This window comes from Melanotaenia boesemani, chromosome 3 (assembly GCF_017639745.1).
Source record: "Melanotaenia boesemani isolate fMelBoe1 chromosome 3, fMelBoe1.pri, whole genome shotgun sequence".
Lineage (NCBI taxonomy): Eukaryota > Metazoa > Chordata > Actinopteri > Atheriniformes > Melanotaeniidae > Melanotaenia > Melanotaenia boesemani.
Window position 1 is genome coordinate 23302922 of NC_055684.1, and position 22422 is coordinate 23325343.

The 22422-nt window shown below is 37.2% G+C and overlaps 1 protein-coding gene across 3 annotated transcripts in view; it reads right to left on the reverse strand.

The window, feature by feature from the left end:
- The window catches only part of LOC121635491 (neurexophilin-4), a 45974-nt gene that overhangs the window by 20287 nt on the left and 3265 nt on the right, over positions 1-22422 (reverse strand). Inside the window, exon 1 of one of the 3 annotated variants that reach the window (XM_041978692.1) lies at positions 4141-4218. The exons of the other annotated variants lie outside the window; for them this stretch is intronic. The gene's annotated coding sequence lies outside the window, so the exon portion shown is untranslated. Of the gene's footprint in view, positions 1-4140; positions 4219-22422 lie in introns of those variants that run through there. 3 annotated transcript variants of the gene reach the window in all.

The window sequence follows — 22422 nt, forward strand, 5'->3', positions numbered from 1 at the left end:
CTGCTAATTAGAACACAAATTAATGATCCAAGCAAGTGAGACAGCTCGACTCTCCCTCCTTCTAGTCAACATTTAGCCTTCCCCACAGTTGCATCCTCGTCTGCATTGTTTTTGTCTTTGCTTTTCAACCAGCTTCATATTTTCTTTCTTTGCTCTTTTTGCTCCTCCAAGACAGGTGAGAGAAATGCTCCACAAATCGAATGCAAATATATCCTGCTCCTAATCTGTCAGTTAGGAAAAGCTGGCATCATGTGCACATTCATGTTCTGGCACTTTAGCATCCAAAATAAAACCATGTGGAAATACAGATATGGAATCCCATTAAAATTAAGGTTAAATTTAAATAAAATTAAAATTTTAAACTGAATTTTGTCCAGACTGAACAGACTGTTGTGTAATGTAATCAACTGCTTCAACAAATTTGTGTCTGATGCTCACAAATGAGTCACTAAAAATGAAATATGACAACAGGTCACCAGGCTCCACTGTTGCTCACTCATTATTTTCTTGTGTTCACAGACCCATATTCCTCTTGTACAGTCTCGTGTTTCACAAATAATTTTAAGAAAACAAGAGTCATCAAATGCTTTATTACTTTCTTTTCTTTTTTTTAAAAAAATTTGCTTTTAAAAAATTACTTTGAAGTTGTTAAACTGAATGTGATGCCATATTTCAGCTATCCTAAAACAAAACTGGTATGCATACTCAGGATTGAGCAATGAGCAAAAAGTTTCCATATTTGCAGATAGAGGCCATATTTGCACTAGAGGCGGGTCAAAAAAGAAAGAAAGTCTCCACCACTCTGCTCTCATAGAAATGTGTGAAATGGGCAGGACGTCTTGACTCTGCATAATGTGGGAAAGACAAAAAGATTATGTTTGCTCTATTAAAGATGCACTACGCAACTCTGACCTTAAAACTCCGCGTTCTGGACTTGTTTGACAACACAATGACATCTAATGTGAGGCTGCCCAGCGGCAAACGAGACTGAGAAACGGCACTATGCAACTTTTTCATCTGGGACGCCGTGTGATGATGCAGCCGAGTTTTGCTTTGAGCACCGCAACACACACGCTAGCAAAGTATAAAAACACAGCAGCTGTTTTGAACATGCACTGTGGCTGATTCAGCAAAGATATGCAAGAAGACATTATTGGAAGAAAAGAGGAAAAGAGAGAAAGAGAAAAAACAAGAGATAAGACAAGAGTCAAGATAAGTCTTTTACTGGCTGACGAGATCTCACAGTACAGGTTAGATGCAAGATGGACGCTGGATTAGCCGTCGATAGGGGGCGCATCGCTGAGAACATTTTAAAAGTTCTATAGTCTGTCTTTAATTACTGTTCGTAAAGCTCAATTAATTCCCACCTGCTAGCATTTAGTTCTCTTGTACCTGACTGAACAGTACAACTGAAAAAAATAACAGCCAGGTTTCCATTCACTCAGAGCAAATCTGAAGCAAGCTGTTAAAAAGCTACAAAAATAAAAATATGAATCAGTTTCATTTGAAGCAAAGACATCAGGCTCCACATTTAATAGTTGTTGTCCTAACCTTTAGGAAGAAAATACAACAAATGAACAAACAAACAAATTAGTAAATAAATGAATTTTAGAAAAAATAAATGTTTAAGGGAAATGGAGACATCTCTACTTTAGGAATTATTTTAATCTCTGGGAACTTCTGAGAGTTTGTTTCATATCTGGAAAGAAATTAGTCCGTTTTGTTATGTTGTTTGCCGGCTCGGTCTGGAAGGATGCACTATACATTCTTTTGCACATTAATAGAAGTTTTTCAGATTCTTCAGTGTTCTTTAACTGAGTGCGAGAATCTGTTTCCCCCCCCCCATCATAATAAGTAAAGTTTACCATAATACTAACATGGAAATTAAATGTATTATTATCCTTTATGTAATGGATCAAGTATATTTGATATATTTCTGTGAGATCACAAAGACCTATGTTAAAAAAACATAGATTTACAGCAGAAAAGATGTTTCAATGAAACTCACCCATTTAAAATGAAAAAAACAAGATTTATGGAGGGAGGTGAAGAGTGACAGATGGGGCTTGTGGTCTATACTTTGTAAAGATTTGTAGTGCCCTCTGGTTCTATGTCAGACACTTTTATGTATTTTATTTAATTTATTTTATAAATGTTGCTTATTACAAAAGCATTTGATTCCCATGTTCAGCATTTTTGTCAGTGGTTGCTGTGTTTTAAAATACTTTATAAATAAAGTTGGCTGGCTGGCAGATCAGTGCTTGGTGACAAATAATTGTGACAGCAAATACCAAAATCTTGGTTTCAGAAATAGTAGCCCTTAAAACATTGCTAATGCCACTAAGGATATGTCACAGAAGGAAAGATCTTAACATGTTTCATAAAAGAACCGGTTTTGCATCATTCAACCACAAGGGGCACTACAAGACAGAGGATCAACAGTCGAGGAAAAATAGCAAACATAACGCCAAAAGCATTTATGAAAACAAATCATAATAATAAAGATGTGCAATGAAGCCTGATTTTCCTAATTTTTCAAGTCATAACTCAGTTATAAACAATCACATGATGAGTTTTAAATAATACAAAGATGGCTTAATGGCAAATTTCCACCTGCTGTGGCATCATTTTAAGATGCGGTTCGCTTAGACCAGCAATAGAATTAAATCCGCCTCTTGTTCTTGAATGAACAAAATGGATGAAAAATAGTTTAATTTTCTTCAGAGGGAAATTGTTACGTTCAGACACAATCTGCAAAGCTTGCTATCTATTTTAAAATAAAAAAAAAATACTTTATTATTTACCAAAAGTTATTTGAAATACTAAAAAAAAAAAAAAACGTTAAGAGTAGTTTTATCATTGTATTTTAATGAACTGAGCAACAGAAAACAACACAAAAGCTGACTGTTCAAACATGTTGGCTCTCAGATGTTCGTAAGAGTACTCCTGAGGGTTCGTAAAACTTTATTTTAACTGAGAACAAATCCAAGATACAAAGATTTTGGTGAATGCCACAATCCTTGTAAAAAGCTTGTAAGTAGGATTTCAAAACAATTCTTTTTTTTTTTTCAAAAGAGCAGTTGAGGAATGAGGCCCAATATTATTAAGGTTATTGTGAATCTGCCTCCTTAAAACTATTGTATCTTTTCTCCACAATTCCTAAGCAAAAAAACCAAGTTTTCTTTGCCTTATTTTAGTTTATTTGTCCACCACCAAGAAAATAAAAAACTTTGCCCAGCTGGGTTTTGCTAAACTTGGGCAATCTCCAAGACCTGCTCTAGTCTTCCACTAGCATTAGTATTAAAATATTAAATGCATAACTTGAGGAAACAGTGACATGTCGGGTGTATAACTTGCAGAAAAAGAGCTGCTTGTTCTCTCAGAACTAATCTGCTGGATGAATAACTTGTTCTGTGATTGTATCTTCTTGCATTCCTTCAAGAAGAACAGTGATAAATTCTGGGGCAAAGTCAAAGAAAACAACAACAGCCACAGACTCAATCCAGCAGTGCTCCTCAGCAGCCAGGACACCTTGCCCACAATACATCAGAGCAGGGCTGACCTTGACTGCTAGGTATTAAGGTTAGGAAGAATCATTAGTCCCATTTCCCCACTGCAAGGCTTCCAATAGGAACACAAAAACAATTTCTCACTTTCTTTTTTTTTCAGGGTCTGATGGAAACATGAAAATGAATATTTCACTTAAGTGATACGGTGTTGAACACAAGAAAGACAAAAGACATTTCTCAGCTGAGCACATTTACAATATAAACATCTGTTCCACCAAGTCAATTCAGGATACAGCATCTTTTTTTGTTATTTAAATAAACCAACTAAAACAAAAGAATAATCTTCTCATTTTCCACTTCCTCTACCAGACTGCCTCTTTTAGATAGATGTGTTTTTCACTGGTTCTGTTATTACATGCTCCACACACCTACTCCTACTGTTAGATTGTCTACATGACAGATCTTGTTAGACAAACTCTTCTAAAGGGCAGATTTTCAGTGAGTTACGTATGACTGCTTTGATTTATTCAAATACACAGATGCACTTTTCTAGTTTAGGTAAAGCAGTGAAAAACAAGGAAACATGTTTAAAAAACAAAATAAAAAACAAAACGAAACAAATACAAATCACCTGCCATTAACAGCCCACACCTCCCATCTCTGCTTCTTTTAGTCCCAGTTGATGCTCTGGCTCACAATCAATACCTTTCACCCGCTAAGCCGATCTGTAATAATAAAAGCATTACAAACAGGGAAAAATAACATCAAATCTTATTAAATATGGGAGATGGCCTCTTCCCTTCCATGTCTTCCTGTCTCTTGTTGCCTGTATGATGAGAAAACATCTCCATTGGACAGATCACAGCTCCTGGCATGATCCCTAAATGTTCTGAGGTGATCAACAGGCTCTGGATCAGGGCCCACATTGGGGGTTTCAGGTAGAGCTCAGAGCTTAGCATTCTACTCAGCCCTCCTGCTGGCCATGTATATTTCACAGGATTGTCTTTTATATTCAGTCTGTGGCTCAGTGGAGCACTCATCTTTATTTCATTTTGTGGCTTTTTTTAATTTTAGCTGAGGTTTTTTTTCTTTGCACACCCTCTTCTTCCTCCTCCTTCCCCCATCCTTCCTGACAACCCCCTCTGCCGACTGAATCAGTAATGACATTATGCGTCTTGCACTTTGAAGCTTTCAGCAAAGCAAACACTAACTTCTGGCAATTGGATTTGCCCTTACTGCACCGAGCCTGTAAAAGAGAGAGCCATGGATGGATATTGTAGATATCCATGTGTGTGTTTGGTTTGTTGCACCCTTTGTGGCAACTCTCTTGCATCAGACTGCAATAGCTTATGATATTTCCTTCTAAACTGAAGATAAAGATGCCATGTTATTTAGGTTTTGAGATATTGGACATTGAGGTAATTCATCTAACCCAAACATGATAAAGTTGATATGGCTGCAGCATGAAAATAAAATCCAAAAGAGTTTTTCTTTGTCATTTAAGCTTTAACAGTAGACCAGAAACAACAACAGAAAAGGCAAAGGAAGATGTGACAAAGCTTCCAAGCCAGATTCAAACTGTAAAGTCCTCTGCTTAAAATGAGGGGTAAAAGCTCCAACTGTGCAGGTGAAATTAAATTACGTTGGGATAATTATTACTGATGAATTATGTAATTATTAATGCATTTGTCTGTGTTTTTTTTTTAAAGATGCACACATCCTCACTGGAACATCCTGAAGGGATCCTCAATCCTGGTCCTCAAGGGCCCGTGTTCTGCAGGGTTTAGATCAGATTGAGGATCCCTATCCTTGTGGGTGAAAAGGAGAACACTAAAGAGTGTGAATTATCTTGAATTAAAGTAAGTACACTATTACATGCATGCGTGGGTTGTCTCCCGCTTCTTCCCACCATCCGAATACATGCTTGTTAGGTTGATTAATGGTAAATTCTCTCTAGGAGTGTGTGTGAACATGAATGATTGTTTGTTTCATTGTGGTGGCCCTGCAATGGACTGGTACCCAGTCCAGGGTGTACCCTACCTCTCGCCTTGTATCTGCTGGGAAAGGCTCCAGCCCCCTGCATTGGAATAAGCAGGTATATTTGATGGATAAATGTAGTTTTAATTGAACAAGCCTTTTTATTTAAAAGAAAATATGATTCCTGCAAACATATCATGATCCTCAATGTTTTTAAAACAAATATCAAACTATAGTAATTATTGTTAATATTATTGGTAATACTCTTCTTGAACTGTTAAAGCAAATCACAGGATTTCTATTGGAAGCTGCTTTCATGGCTGAAATAATTTGGATGACAACACCATGTAGAGCAAATCTGTGAAAAAAATAATTCCCTTATCATTGCTGTCAGGCAAAAAACCCCTATGTCCAAAATTCGTGATTTTCTTTTTCCTGCATAAATCAGTACTATTGGTCACCCTTTATGTCTGTCTGTAGTTTTACAAATATTTAACCAAAGATATATGATGTAAAACACAATACCAAGTTTGATGACATTATGTCCATTATTACAAAAACCATACAGTTTTATTCACTTTTTGAAAAATAACAGTTTTGGACATAGGAGGTTTGCACCTGACAGCAGCTTTATAAAACATGTCTACGCAGTGAACAAAACTTAAAACACAGAATTAATTTAAATATTTGTTAATGACACCTAAAGAAGAAATGCATAAGCACGAAAAAACATAATAAATATGAGTAACAAACACAACATAACTTCACTGTCGGACGAACTTACAGAAAAAAAGAGATGACATTAAATTCAACCTGATCTATTAGACGTATGAAGTATGAAATGATTTGCCAATAGAATGAAATCTCTACAACACAGGAAATGTGGATGGAAAGGACACAGTAGGGTATGATATCTCAGCGAAGAACAAGAATGAAATCATTAATAAATCATTTGGCAACAGAATCTAATCTTTGCTACATCAGATGTAGTAAATGAAAATAGGAGGGTACCTTGATATCTTAACAAAGAACATTTGTTATCAGACGAAAATCAATTCTTGCCAAAACAGAAATCCTTGTGGAGGCAATGTGCACAAAGACACAAAAGATGTTTGGGTGCAGCAGCTAACTGGTAACAACACGACTTACAAGTCATATTGCTATAAAAAAAAAACACATTAAGCAGTTAAGCCTTTTGTAATGTAATCCCTGTGAAAGATAATGATTAGATATAGCTGTGTTTCTGGTATAAAAATGTAAAAACTAAAAAATATTAATAATGAGATGGGTGGTATGGGAGGGGCTCACAAGAAGAACTGACCTTGTGGATTAAAAATTATAAAACATTTATCAGCAACGTTCATTTGTAAATCTCATTTTAATCTCGATTTAGTGGATGTGGCAATCTCCACATAAAGCACATCCGGTTAAACAGAAATTGCTTTGCTTGATGAGATTCTGTTAGATGTGATAAACCTTGAGGCACACAATTACACTGGAGGAAAATTTGTGGACACGTCATTTTTGATATTACTTTAAGGTTAAGCCCTCAAGTCGATCACAAGAATGATGTTCGGCTATGACATAAATTCTCCACGGGCGTCGCACCTCCAGTCGGGCTTTACTCATTCAAGGTCTCACACGGGCACTTTTGATACTAGATTCATGCACAGGTTCATATATATATATATATATATATATATATATATATGGTAGTATGTTTTTTGGCCATTTTATTTTACAAGGTAACAGAGTAGTCAATCTCTCACAGATATCTTTTTAATCTCTTTCTTTCTGTCCTTCTGTGTGCATGTGTTTGATTTATGTGGCTCAGCAAGCCATAGGGACACAAAGCTGCCCTCTCAATACTCTGCTGCCTGATGTTGCAAGATGTGAGATCACCCTGGCCTCCTTATCTAGACTGCACAAAAATATCCCACCACACAGAGTGACAGAGAAAAATATAAAGGAAATGAATACCTAAAAAACAAAAAGAGTTGTTATAACCTCAAGAGTAGAGGAGGTAGCAACAAAGGTGACTAGAGACAAAGGGTAAAATTAAGCACAACTATGCAGGTAGTTTTCTTTCATTTATACTCATATAAATCTTATCTATACATTATTTACAAAAAAAAAAAAAAAAAAATGTGGAAATGCAAATATTTGGATTATATAAATATGGAGGGCACAAGTGGAACAAGTGGTACATACACTACTTACCTTACTGCCACTTGCCTTGACAAGTCTCATGCGTTATTTCTCCTTGTCTGCTAAATTGGGCAAGCTTTCAACTTTTCCATCACCCAGGATACCTCAAAAAAAGATTGTTTGTAAAAGCTCCCATGCTAATGTGGACAAGGATAATTACAGAGGAACACAGGTATTTAAGTAAGTAAAGAAATAAATAAGGCAAAATAAGATTTATTAAGAGAAAACAAGTAAAGAAATAATAAAAAAATAATACAATAAACACACATGTCCCCTTGTATTCCCAGTCCAGAGAAAGGAACATGAGGAGTTGAAAGTTCACTGATGTGCCCTGGAGCCAGATTTTCCACAGGCTTATAGATGAGAAGGAGGATTTTGAACTGAATCCTGAATTTGATTGGAAGCCAGTGCAGTGAGCGTGTACACAAACACAAGAAGCCCATGTTCCATCAGTGGTTGGCTGCTTGATCACAAGTATAACACTTGACATGATTGTACTGAGTTAGATTTTTCAGGTACAAAGCTATGAGATGCAGTTAAAGTTGTTTCTTTTTTCATGTGTATTTATCATTATATATATAAAAAGAGAGGCTCTACTTTTTTATTTCTTTGCAGGTCCTGTCTTACTCCTTGAATTAATAACTTGGTTGTTCTTTTTGACAATTTACCCTGTATATGGAAATTTTTTTGGTCTATTTTTCACATTAAATCCTTGATGGAGGTCAGTAGCTAGATGATTTCAGCTGTGAAATGGTGCTATGCAAAAAAAAAGTTACCTGAACTGAACAAAATAAGATGGTGTGTTTAAAAAAAAAAAAAAAAAAGCTCTACTAAAAACCTACATAAATCCAGGATGGGTTAACTGGATCGAGCTAACTCCGTTTATTTAAGCATTCTCTGCACTTCATCCCAAACTGTAGTGTAAGGAACGTCATGCAGTCTGCCATTTCAACTTGGACCATAAAGTTTGTTCATGTTGGCAGCTTCTCTGTGCACAAAGAGGAGCATGATCAGCAGACTCCAGGCTGGTCCTTCAGGGATCGTACTGTTCTGCTGTTGCCCTCCTTCTATAAGTCACATTACATTGTTCACACTCTCCTGAGCTGAACACACTGAAACACGACCCAATACAGAAAAATGTCCAGCCTCTCGCTGGTGGAACATATGTGTTTCTCCATTTCTCTCCCTATCTATCACCTTTTACTCCTTATTCTCTGTCTGTCTGGTTCTCTAGGTGCCACATTATGTCACTGTCACTGACTGGTCATGTTGCTACATGCAGGTTGGGGTCTGGTCCAAGTATTTGCTGAGGGGAGGGTGACATCTGCTGAGCAGAGTGAACTGAGCCTCCAGGAAACTGATTGTGTTTGTAGTTATTTGACCAGGAATCTCACAACATAGTGTTTGTGGTCTGATAGTAAATTAAAAGTGTTTAGCTTCTATATGTTAATGACCAGCTAGTTCTTGTGTCGAATAATAGATTTGAAGAGAAGTGCAATTTCTTTTTCCCTGTTTTCCAATTTCAGTTATTGACATATCATTTGTCAGCATCCTAGCGACATTTTATACATGATCTTGAAAACAGTGTGAGTGTGGACCAGAGATTTATCAGTGACATTTAAAGAGAACTGAACTATTTCTTGCAAGAGGGATTTGAATAGGCTGTACGAGTTTGCTGATTATGTCCCTGCTCCAGGGAGGGATACTGATTGTTGAGTCCAATGCCACACAACCACCCTGACCTCAAAAATGTTGCTTTTTAGAACAACATAAAGAGAAAATGTACTTGAACTGACCAATGCACCCATGTACCTCATGCAACCTGATATAATAAGCCCTTTTAATGGTCCAAAGACAGACAGGATTCTATGTAAAAGGGTTTTACAGTCCATTTATAACTACACAGCTTAAAAAATCATGATATCTTTCATTACAGTCACATAGTGAAGAAATAAGAAGGTAAGATTCGAGGCATGTGAAATAATTCCACATGTCCATAGTCCAATTCTCCAGGAAAAAAAAACATATATTTTAGACATCACCAATCAAACTGTGTTAATTCAAAATATAAATGAAAATATCCCCTAGTTCTCACTTTTGAAAAGCCAGTTACATACCTATAAAGAGCTGCTCCTGTCAGTCTGTAAATGATCTCTCCAGACATGATTCTAAGCAGCACAACCAAAATCATTTTTAGCTGGTGATAAAAAACAGCTACACAGAAAACCTTTACAACTATGTTATAATTTGCTTATCCTTCACTGTGCAAGGGGCCAGTGGGGTTAATGTGATGTGAGGTTGTTTGAGAGGCTCTTTGTGGAAGAATGTGGTAATTTGCTGTTGTTGTTGTTTGTTGCATGGACATGTCTGCTTAGTTTATTCTTATCGCACAATATACCAGATCTACTTTACGTACAATCCAATCTTAAGATAAAATGCAAAATGAGCATAAAACAAATTTTTTAAAATTTTTTCAGACATGTTTTTTACATTTTCTTAAAGATTCCAACACAGCATTGTAATTTTTTTCTCCTTAACTTCAAATGAGATGATGTACTTCAAAATGTCAAAAAATGTCAATACAGATCTCTATTAAGATTGGAAGGAAAATAACTGTAATAATGCTGAAGTACAAGTTCTGCTTTTTAGGCTGAAAATAATACTTTTAAACTAACCTATTTAACCAGAAGGTTTCTTTCATTTTTCGGCTGCTTTTGTGATGTTTGCAGCTGGGACAGGAATTATATTATTTGGCAGATGTTGTAGGAGGGTTTGGAGAACCTGGTAATATCATCACAGATAACTTAAATGTTTAAAAGTAAGATAACAAATGGCAAGTTAAGCTGAAGTGTATTAGTATATGAAAGCAAATCCAGTGGAAAAAAGTCATTTATGACTGTGAGTAAATAAACTACCACTTCTTACTGTCAGGTACAGTCACCAAAATTTGGACTTTTTACCTGTTGGTACAGGTAATAACTCTTTTCATGACTACTGTATGATTGTTTTACCATTATTTTACTATTGTGTAGTTACTTTCATATATACAGCAAGAAAATAGACAAGAGTGAACAAATAACATTTTGTTAAAGTTTCACAAGTTGCCGTGGTGGTTTGAAACATTGGCTCTTTTGATCCATAATGTCCACGACTGTCTGACTTATTGTTTTCATAGGAAAATACTATGTCCAATGCATGTACTCCGAATCTGAAACACTCCCTGAGCAAAATATAAACATGAAGGATGGAACATGTAGGCAAATTACAAATGAATAAGCTATTAATGATAGCTACAACCAATAAACATTGAGCTGTCATCAATAAAAACATAAAATGTAATGCCAAGTGCAAGTAGTAAAATGCACTTGAAGAGTCTCTAAGTCACGCTGACAGTTTAGCCATGCATGAGATGCATAATGAAATTTGTCAATGTGAGGGCAGCTAGGGTGATTTTCTGATCTTGCTGTCTGCCCACACAACCTTAAGTTTGCTGTGCTCTCCTCTCCACTCCTTCCATAGCCCTGACCTAGAGTCCCTCCCCAGCAGCCTCCTTTGGGCCAACTTGGACCAAGTTAAAGGAGGGAAAGTCTACCCTCACTGCCTCCAAACACACCATTTCTTCCCCTTTGCCATCAATCTTCTCACCCCCCCTGTTTCTTTGCTGCTTGGACTAATTAACTAAAAACCAAGCAGAGATTTTATATAATTCAGCAGCAAGAACTGCATGTCTTCATTCAAAAACACCCAGAGAGAAACATGGTGACTAAAGCCAGAAACCACCAGCGGAATAAAATAAAATAAAGTCTTGTCTTCACAGCACAAACTATTAAGAATGCTATATTTTCTTTCTTCTGGGGCTACATTTTAATCACATACACTGGCAAAGTAAATGTGAGCTGGAAATTACCAGACTCAGTGGAAAGCTTGCAAGAGGAGAAATGGGGTAACAAAGTGAAAGATAGAAGCTCGATTGTAAAGGTTTTGACAGACAGGTGGCAGGTGAGAGAGGTGTAAGATGAAAGCCAGCCAGAAAAACACAGAAAAACAGACTGAGAGATGTGCAAGGCATCTGTGACCAAATGGTTGTGCAGAGAGCTTGGATCACTACTCTCCATTAAGTCCGAATTCAGGAAACAATTTATTGAAAAAAATGTTTTGACTTGGAAAACCCTCTACCAAAAACAAACTGTAAAAACAACACGTGCAAGCATATTGTCTTGCTGAATAATGCATCCCATGTAGCTCCTGGAATCCTGCATGGACTAAAGGGAATGGAAACAAGACTCTGTCATTACATGTTTTCTTATAAGTCACAACATCAGATCTGTGAGATTTGATGTCTAGTGGATTTACAAACAATCTTTTATTTATTAAGATTGTGTATTTGCCTCGCTTCGGTGCTGACTGAGGCTTACCGAAAGGGTCAATAATCTAGCTGTGTTTCATTGTGTTTTTTTTTACCTGCTCATCCTGCCTCAGTTTTCCAATAAATTCTATGCTTGTCTGAATTAATGCATTACAAGCTATGCTTGAGATATTAAAAAAATGATAAAAACTAATCCCTCCTCCTCACTCCCATGTGGGGCAGGGTCCTCACACTGAGCTGACCCTGAGTATTTGCTACCATCTGCACCATGAGTTATGATATTAGGTGTCGCTCAGATTACACTTTAATATTTCATTACATGCACGAAATCCTGTTCTGTGTGTCTCCCCCAGGTATGTTGCTATTAATCATAAGAGATTATGAAATTCTGCCTAAAGGCTGCCAAATATCCCCTAAATACAATAGGTCCATAACACAGAATTATTGTTAACAGATAATTAGAAATGATGATAATAATAATAATAATAATAATAATAATAATAATAATAATAATAATAATAATAATAATTAGAAAGTACAATGATTACCTTTCTGTCAGCAAAACTAAACTTTGAGTCAGAACTGTTGCATTAAACTACATAAAATGGTATAGGTTTTCTTAGGGTAGCTGAGTGTATGCATAAACAGGTAATTACATACTTAAACTATGAAACATCAACAGAATCGTGTAACAAGTACAATTCGCTATCTTCTGCTTTCTGAAGTTTCATTACTCTGTGTGAGTTCAATGCTTGTCTCTCACACCATTAAACACACGTGCACACTGTTGTATTAAAGAGAAAAGTAAGAAGCACAGCATGTGTTTTCTCCCCAGGGGAGCCTAGACTAGGCAACACATTGACCACTAGCAGTGGCGTTATGCCATAACTGGTGGTCCCTGCCGAGAGCTGAGCTGCTCATCATGCATGTATGAAACAAACATCATGCCCATCATCGGGAGCCAACCGTCCCCTCTGATGTGATCTATTTCCAAAGCTCAGCTGTACTCCTCGCAGCCAGGAAAGAGAGAGCGAGAGAGATTAACACACTGCTCACATCACAAAGATGACTGGGGACCTCTCAAAGTGGAGCAACATGGGTAGACCAATTCAAAGTAGGGCTGACCACTTCACCCAGAGCCTCCCTCCGCTGCTTTATTTGATTAAATCATGCAAAAGAGAATAACAACAATGAACCCCTTATGGAAAACCATACAAAAAAATAAATCAATAAAAAATAAAAAAATAAAAATGCAGCCCCTTATTCATATCAGCATTGACGCAACATGTCTGTGATATATTTTGGCTCTTAGCCTGTCAATACTCACCAAATGTTGTTGCCAGAGCAGCAAAACTATGCAAATCAGTCAGTACATCTTTCTGATTGATTTACTTCCCTGCTAAAATTAACGTGCTATGCAAATAAGAAGTAAGAAAAGAAGCAGAAGAATATAATAGCTAGAAAGTGACATGAAATATGTATGAAATGAAAAAGCTCCAAGACCTAGCATACTATATGGGAAATCTGAGGCTAACACACATTGGTGTTTTTTGACACTATGTTGTAATCTTAACTTAACTTCTAATTTTAAGATAATGTTTTGATGCTCAAACTGAACCAACAGGCTCCGACAACTTTACGGCTGCATCTCTGGTTGGCTGCCTCCACAGATAGAGATGCAGAATGCAGCCCACTAGGACTCAATGTCTCCCGCCTCACCGGAAGCTCTTCTGGAGGTGGAAGTTAAAGATATTCCCAGCAGACCATCACAACATGTTTGGGTCTGCCAGGCCCGTCCGGCATCCTCACCCATCCTCTGAGCCAACTCACCACCAGGTGGTGATCTGTTAATAGCTCCGCTCCTCATTTCACCCGAGTCTTTAAGACATGCGGCCTCAAGTACGACGATACAACAACAAAGGAAATCATGGAACTGCAGCCTAGAGTGTCCTGGTACCTAGTGCACATGTGGACACCCTCATGCTTGAACATGGTGTTCATTATGGACAAGCCGTGACCTAAGACGATTCTTGGGTCAAGCAGAATTTCACAAGGGGCCCTTTCAACCAGTGTTCATTACCCTTTTATTAAAATATTGTACTAATTTTATCTTTAAAGGCTTTATTGTTACAGCATTAAACTCTTTAACTGCAACTTCTAAATGTTCTTTGACGGCTTCTTCTGACTTTTGCACAATTATTTATCATTTTCATTTATTTAAACAGGAAAATATGATTTAATGTAGCTCCAATACAAAAGATTAAACTATGTGCTGAAAACTGCATTGTGACCCTTTAGGATTACATTTACAGCTAATACAACACACACATACTTAGTTTTCAAAAGCATAAAGCCGACTGGAAAATAAAATATAAACGCCACTTACATACAATAACTTTCATCTATGTACTTTAGTAGTACAAATCAGATTTCTTGCCTACGAATTCTATAATTTAACATTCTTAGCTTTACATGTAACTCAACTAGACAACTTTAATTACTTAATTTCCAGTTATGTGTTTTTATTTTCAGCCTCCTGACACCTAGGTAGCTATCAGGAGGACAGGCTTAGCTGCTATGAGCTAAATTAGCTTCAGGATTATCTGCACTACATGCATCTGTCTTGCCCTCTTCTGTACTCTTCCTGTTTTCATCTTTCTTTTGTCACTGCCAGATAGACAACTTTAAATTTTTATAAACCTGCTCTCTCCTGTTTGTTTACATAAGATGCATTGCTACTCACGGCAAGACTGAGAGGTGGGGCCTCTTTAGGAAGTTCTGTAGTGGTCGGCCACTGTCTTTGCAAACTCTCCACATTATCACTGCCAAATTATAAGTGACAAGCAAAGAAGTCCAGTAACAAAACACCACTCAAATTCAGATCAGGGGGGCAATTCCTCCCAATCATGCCTCTCCAGGTTTTGAAGTCCTTGAGCAGAATGAGGGAGTCCCTGAAAGGAGTGCTCTCCAATACTCCGTCCAAGGACTCCAAAAAGTATGGATACACTGAACTGCTGTTCAGTAAACAGGCACAAACGACAGTCAGGACCCGTCCCCCCACCCAAATGTGGAGCAAGGCTGCCCTCTGGTCCACCAGGGTGGACCCCAGGACCAATATGGGGGTAATGAGTATGCCCACACCAACATGGCACCTTTCACGGGGAGCAACTCTACAATGGAAAAGGGGCCAGCCCTTCTTAAAGACACTGGTTTCAAAGCTCAAGCCTGAGTTGAGTTGAGTTTAACTATATCTACCTGGAACCACTCAACCTTGCGTACCAGTTTAAGTTCCTTCCCCGCCAGCCAATCCATAGACAATCCATGATGAGCACAGAAGTCAAATAAAATACCACTTGGATTCAGATCACACCTCTCCCCATCTCACTGTCACTGCCCATTGAAGTTAGCCCCAGCAGAACAAGGGAGTCCCTGGAAGGAGGGAAACAAAAAAGTAGCTGGGAAGGTCTAGGTCTATGTAATACAGTTTATAAATTACAGATGATCAACTTAAATCAGACATCGTCTGGGTAATAATTAAAAAATACTTACAAACCAAAATAAACATTAAATGTTAATGCCATTTTGTACTGAAAAAGATAACTTCTAACCGGGTATGGGAAATAAGTAAAGGCAGCTCAATAATTTAAAAAGATGTACTCCAGCAAATTGGTCTCACTTGAAATAAAATTTACATTTAAAAGGGGTAATGAGGGATGAAATTATGGGGTTCACTTTAGCCTCTGATCTTTACAGGACTCTGTGCAGTGACTGATGTTTGTCCTTTTGTCGGACTGTACAAGGCCGTGACACGCCCCACTGCAGTGTCACCTTATTGGCTTCGACTAAGCGTTCATCTTCTCCTCCCTGCTATAATATATCCATTTAGTAATTGCTGTGTGATAAATGAACTCTTTGTCTAGTCCACCTTGGTCACTGCAACACAAAGCAATCCAAAGACTACTCCCAGCATTTCCTGTGAACATGTTTATGTTTGTTTAGTGATAATTCAAATGAACACAAATACATTCAGTACATGCACGTGTGTGACATATCACTACTGCAAACACATTATGAGTAACTGATTCTTTCTCCTGTGTTATCATCTCCCCAGACATTCCCCTTTTTGCCTTTACCAACTCATCTCATGGAAAAATTTTCCAGTCATTCTATAAAACTTGGTGAGTCAAACACAGTTGTAAAGGCAGCTCATCCATTGGGGTAGGCAGGGGTGTATTAAAATGCTATGTGAGTGTGTGCTCTGCAGTGTAGGTAGAACTCAGTTCAAGAAAGATCAGGTTTGGTTATCTTGACCTGGACCTCCATATGTGCTTTGCCTGCTGTGCAAATGGATGATACAGAGGAAAGAAGATATAAGTTAAAAAGAAACAGAGTAATTAAAAATGGACAATCACATTAGCTGCAGATCCATTTTAGCTCAACCAGAAAATTTTCAACTTTCAAATTTCCACTTCATCCTCTACCATTTAAGGAGGCTGTTACACAAAAATATAAGTTGGCGGGTGAAGACCGAGTCAGGCCATGAGACACGAGACCCTCGTGGGGCTGCAGCAGCAGCTGTCCACAGGCCTTCTTTTCCAGATTATCCTGGCAGTCAAACCTGGGTCGCATGGTCTGATGTGGAGCCCAGTGTTCTGCTTCTCTGTCTGACCGCATTTTCTCTGAAGCTCACGAAAGCTCTTTTACAAGAACAGGTTATAACGTTAAAGTTAACACTGTCTAATTACTGTTGTAATACTAGTCACCTTGTTGTCTTCTGTTGTTTTCTGTCAGCTTCCTCCTGTGATATAAATAACAACTACAAAAAACATGATTTCTATTAATTGTGATTGCTGTGAAAACTTTCCTAATTTCACCTCTAAAAAATGCAGTGAATATTTTTTTATGACATCAATTGTTAAACAAGGACAGACAGTAAGATTTTTTTTGTTATTGATTATCTTTTTGGTTTAATTTGTGACTTTATGCACACTGACTTCTCCCACTGGAGACTCTTCACAGTGCAAAACAATTTACTATAAATTGGTCATTTTAAAATGTTTTCTAAAGATGAGAATGCTCATTTTAACACTTGCCCTCCTTTCAGTTACATCTCCAACAGGATTAAGTTTTACTGTTGTTAAATCCCTCTGTCCCATTTACTAAATTTACATGCCAAAAAAAAAAAAGACAGAAACTTTCAATACAGTAGCCAAAAGTGGTAGAAAAATAAACAGTAAGTTACAAGAAACACATTTTGTTGTATATGAACGCTGCCATTATGCTATAAACCGTTTCCCTGTGAGAAACACTATGTAGCTTGAGCTTTCTGGAGCAGGGAGGCAACAAGCCGCTGCTCCTCAGATTTCCATGTTTTCCTTTTCAAGGTGAATAAACGTCCACCAATTGGCAGCGTTATTTGCATTTATGTGAAAGCACACCATCTGGCATTCATAACCCAGCCTATCCAAACCAAGACTCATCTGTTAGCCGGAGGCTAGTTTGTATAAAAAAAATAAATAAATAACAATAATAATAATAATAATAATAATAATTAAAAACAAAATAAATAAATAAATATTTATATTTTATTTTGGTTTTTGTTTTTCAATTCAAAAACATTTTTTCTTATTGCAGCAGTGAAAGTACTAATTATACCTAAATACAATTAAGTAGGATATTGTACCATTGATGATACAAGTTGTTCATGTAATTGTATTCTTAAAACTTCCGTTAAAGCAGTGATTAACTGGATGGTGGGCAGGTTTTTAACAGGGGGGTGCAGCTAGACTAAATAAAACTTGTAGTTTTTGCACTGCTAGCAAAACATGGACACATTTATTAAGTGATGATGAATTAACAACAGACATTTAAAAAAAATAAAGAAAAAAATAAAAATTTGGCATATCTTACCCTAGGCTTAACCAGGTAATGGTCAATAAATGGTCAAAGGTGGGTAATGAAGACAGACCACAGTGTGTCATATGTTTTAAAATATCAGCATCTGACAGAATGACGCCAAACAAGTTACAAAGCTACTTGCAGACTTCTCATCCTGAACACAAAGCAAAACCTGTTGATAACTTTAGAAATAAATGACTCAACTGTCATAAAGAGCAGAGTTCTTTTACTAAAGCAGCATCTGTCTCATTTAGTTAGCAGTTCCCTCACACTATAGCAGAGGAAGTGATCGTTCCCTGGCTGCCACTGACACGGTTTTAACTATAATTAATGAAGTAGCAGCCAATTAACTAAAGACTATTTTGTGGCACATTTCTTTGTACGTTTCTTTGTAAGCATTGGGGTGCATGTGACAATGGGATTGGGGGGGGCTTGACATTATTTTTGTCGATGAAAAGGGGGGCCTGCAGAAAAAGTTTGGGAACCGCTGAGTGATTGATCTGTGAATGTTTCTGTAAAACAGTTATCAAAGTCAATGCAGACAACTAAACTAATAGGATTTTTTCTCAAGACGGGTGACTTGGCATACATGACTACTAGCTAATTCTTGTCTTTGCAGTTAGTCTGTTAGTCCAGCTTGTTTAGTCCAGTTGACATATTCTTATTCTTTTTTTTTTTTTTTCTTCCTTTTACCCAAGTAACCCAAGTGATCCACAAATGTACCTCAGGACCAGATTTTATCTTTTAAACTGTATGTTAATAAAAACTGGATGCTCCATTTTCTCTTTCATCTCGACTATCACTCATGATTTCTAACGCAGACTAAATGTTTAACTATCTGCCCATACAATCTTTTACACTCTGAACAGGTGAATCCCTCCCAATCGTTTTGTCTGAAATACTCAACACTCTGTTCCAGCCCAGTTAGTAACCAGCTGCTATATTTAATTTTCAGTACATCACATAACATAAAAGTTGTCTTTTAGTATAAACAAAATATAATGTCAGTCATTTTCGCTGTAAAATACAGAGTTAAAATGATTTCCTAATCTTTACCTTTTATTTTAATGATCTTTTTGGACATACAGTTATATGCTGATGCATGTGTAACACTGTACCGTCCCCGTGCTTTTTTTCAATGGGAGTTTGCATCCAAAAGATAGGGCAGAAAAATCTGTTTTCGACAAGTCAGAAGGCCCAGAGTGGGACAAAGTTCTAGTTTGAATCTCAATTCAAAAACGTTTAGTGACCCAAAACTAAAATTAGCTCAAAAGCTGGTTTCACAAGTGACAGTGACAACATCACAGCCCCCTGTTTTTCCAACTGTTCCTGCTCTGTTCAAAGAAGTGTGACATGTGTCTGCATTTAAACCTGAGACACATCTGCTTCAGACTGGCTGGAAAGAAGCTGTCTGAAAGTAAATGGGAACTTGTCTGACACTTTTATCCTTCCCTTCTTATTATCACCAGCTCTCATACTTGTGCTTCTCACCATATGAGACCCATTCATACGCTAATTCTGGAAATAAACAGCAGGGACCTGAACCTCTATTAGATCTTCTTATATATGTTCTGTGCAAACCACTTCAGGTAATTTTATGATGAAGATACACAGGAACAAAATAATTAGACAGGAAGATTTCATAAGGTAAGGCATAGCAAATTTTAGGTTACACATGTAAATCCACATTGTTTTCTAAACACTGAATATGAAAATTGGTAATCAACTAAACCAGAGTGATGCTGTGTTACACAATTCATTCATTCATTTTCTGAACCACTTAATCCATTACGGGTCACGGGTAAGCTGGAGCCTATCCCAGCCTTTTTAGCAGGAGAGAGGCAGGGTACAACCTGGACAGGTCACCAGTCCATCACAGGGCCAACAGAGATAGGGACAAACAACCGTTCACACACGCACTCACTCCTGGGGAGAATTTAGAGCGACCAATTAACCTAACATGCATGTCTTTGGACGGTGGCAGGACGCTGGAGGACCCGGAGAGAACCCACGCATACACGGGGAGAGCATGCAAACTCCACACAGAAAGGCCACCGTCCCGCAGCTTCTAACCTTCCCCAGCCGAGGCTCAAAGCAGCGACCTTTTTGCTGTAAGGCTGCGGTACTAACCACCACACCACCATGCACCCAACAGTTTGAACACAAATCCACTTGATGTCAGAAATGAACAAGCTCATGGCATTACAAACACAAAATATGAGACTTGAAACTCCTGCACACTAAGAAATCAAGGTGTAGTTGGGATCCCAAAAAGGTGCGTACTTCATATTTTGTCACTCAGGTGGTATCTGTGATGGTACAAGCAGCCTGGAAAACTGGTACATTTTTATGCCTTAATACTTTTGAAAGAAATATTCTGCATCCCAGCAACAAAAGTCTACTTATATGTTCCATCAATATTTACATCACCAATTGGGCCTTGAGGTGGGGCACGGGGTGAGCGCCTGAGGCTAAGCCTAAAATAACCGCCCCGACCAAGTAAAAACTTGGCTCAAAACCCTGTTGTACACCTTTCTTCTTTTTATTTATTTATTGACAATGACAACATATAGAGAAAATAATATTTGTTTACATTTATTAGTGTTTTTGTTTTTTGTAAAACTGGATTCCCTAGAAGCTATGTATAGCTTATAAGTAAGGGTCCTACTTCTTGCCCCAGTTGGATGCAATAATAATAGAACAATGATGCACAACAACAATTTTGACACATCACACAGTAATATATGGTAAATTTACAAAAAGGTGTTATTTATTTTTAAAAAGACTTTTCTCCCCATTTTTTCTTGGATTGCGCTTTAAAGGGTTCAAATTAATTTAATTTGTGGTACAAAAACCAAACTGTTATTAATTTGTGTGGATAAAAAAAAATTAAATAAAATCTTTGAAACTGTGACAACTGCCCTTTAGTCAGATTAGGATTAGTGGTAAAACGCAGTTTGCTTGAGAACCATGCTAACTTTGTTCTGCTTCATTTAATGCTAATTAAGTTCAAATTGAAATGTTGTACTGTGCATTACCTTTGGTTTGTATTTTAACTGTATTTATAAATTACATTTATGGGCTACACTGTGTCCAGGCTTGAGGGGAGCAAAGCATACCCACACTATAATGCTCCCTCCTCTGTGTTTCATAGTTGAAAGTATGATACAGTTCTAGGATATATTAAAACAACCTGTTCACATTAGCTCCCAATCAATTTATATCTCTAAAATTTTATCTACACAATAATGTATCTATAGCGATATTGCAATGTTATTATAAAAATAACTAAGCATGAGGATTTTCTATACTAATAATGTGCACAAAGACATGCAAAGCTTTTAGTGCAGGAATTTTATGCAATCTGTGTGTTGTTAGGAATATGAATACTCCTTCCACTATGGGTAACTGCACATGAGAGGAAAATAAAATATGAAATAATTTATGATGCATGAATAGTAGCTGAATGTCTGACCCAGGAACACCTTTATGATCAGGACCTGAAGCATGAACAGGTGGCAAAAACGTGAAAAGAACCCACCTGTTCAGCAATGACAGCAGCATGTCATTCCACACTTCTTAGTTTCTATACCGTTTCTCTTCTTTGTCTTTAAATTAATACCATCATCTTCACATACATTGATGCCTGTCTTGTAACTTCAAGTTCACATGCTAATAAAAAAATGTGTTGATAATTGAATTTGGCACAATAACTATAATTTATCAGTTTTTATTTCTTCCATTTCCTTTTTTCTTCCTTTCCTATAATGTGAACATCTAGAGTCACAGAATACTACCTCTAAGTTAAAAATGTAGTATTTAAAATGTGCAGTCCAATTTCAGCCACTTTATTTAAACAGTGTTATGTTTACCATGACAGAAAAAGATTTAAGGAAAAATAATAAGAGATTTTCTGGTTCTGTAATACCGTGGGGGCCATTTTGCTGGCATTGTTTTAATCCTTGTAAAGGATTCCAAACCATGACAATTCCCTCTAACTAGCCTGTCAGATGGAAATGTCACTGCAAATTAATATAAAAAATGTTGCGCAATCACTTTTAATCTATGTTAAATATTTCTATCCTAATGAGAATGGTCTCTTTCAGGATGGTAATGCTCCCATACACAGGGGATCAATAAATGGCTTAATGTTATAAAAAATGATAAACATCATAAGCCGTGGCTTTCACAGTCACTTTGTTGAGAGCGATTTCGAACTGATGTTTTCAACATTCGTCTCCACCACATCTAAACACAGAATAATCCATCTCCTTTGTAGAATTAATAACAGCAAAGGTGAACTGAAGCTCTTCTGGTGGCACGTGACAGCCCAACATCATGCTGAGTTTTTTCCTTTGATTTGTTACTTGCCTGTATCTATATTGATGTTCTTTTTCTGCCCCTGGTCTAAAATATGTACCGTCTTCACATATTTACATTAGAATTCCTCTCCTTAAGGCTAAC